The sequence below is a fragment of the Monopterus albus genome, unplaced genomic scaffold (assembly GCF_001952655.1).
Source record: "Monopterus albus unplaced genomic scaffold, M_albus_1.0 scaffold356.1, whole genome shotgun sequence".
NCBI lineage: Eukaryota > Metazoa > Chordata > Actinopteri > Synbranchiformes > Synbranchidae > Monopterus > Monopterus albus.
This window is the reverse complement of record NW_018128236.1, coordinates 264,471-265,357: the sequence shown is the minus strand read 5'-3', so window position 1 is coordinate 265,357 and position 887 is coordinate 264,471.

Sequence of the window (887 nt, the reverse complement as noted above, 5' to 3'; positions counted from 1 at the left end):
GTCATTATGAAATAAAAAATAAAATATGAAAGTATAATATTTCATTCAGGTTATCACTGCCCTTATTGGAAAAAATCTGCTTAGTTTCTTGGTCAAACAAGATTTTTTTCTCCTTTATATTTTTTCCTTATTGTTATTACAACATACCAAATTATTTAGTGTTTAATGTTTTTGTTATAACAACATAATATATCACTTTATCTTGTTTTATCACAAAAAAATCATTCTTATTCATGATAATGTGACATTAGAACCTGGGAAATGTCTTGTTACATCTTACCTCATTCACAGAAACAGAAAATATTCACTTTTGTCATGGTGGCAGCAATATACTTTGTTCTGAAGTTATGTTTGTTATTTTAATTATTTGATTTATTTTAATTTATTTATTCATTTATTTTGTGTTTCTTCTTATATATGCTTTAATTTATTTTGTAATGATTTTTAAATATGTACTAAGAAATGACCATTTTGGAGTTCTATACCTTTACTAAAGTGTTAACATCAGTTTCACCCTCAGTAAAAAGTATTTATGTGATCCTAATGCATAGCATAGAGGTATAGGTGTACCCAGAGTGCATTGAGAAGGAGAGTGGCGACATCTCCATTGGCTCTTTTTTTACAGTATTGGCAGATCATAGGAACATCAAATAGGTTCCAGATATTAAGAGCAGGACCACAGAGATACATTGATTTGGCTGCTGTCCTCTATAGTAAGTTGAAATCAATAGCAATAATTATACTTTGGCAATGTGTCAAAACACGTTTTACATCTTTTTGACTGTCTCTGTCAAATATTGTCACTTTAATAATTAGGTAACTAGCTAACTAGCTACGTTAGCTGAGCTATCCACAACAACAGAACAGAATTAGTTCGCAGGGCCGTA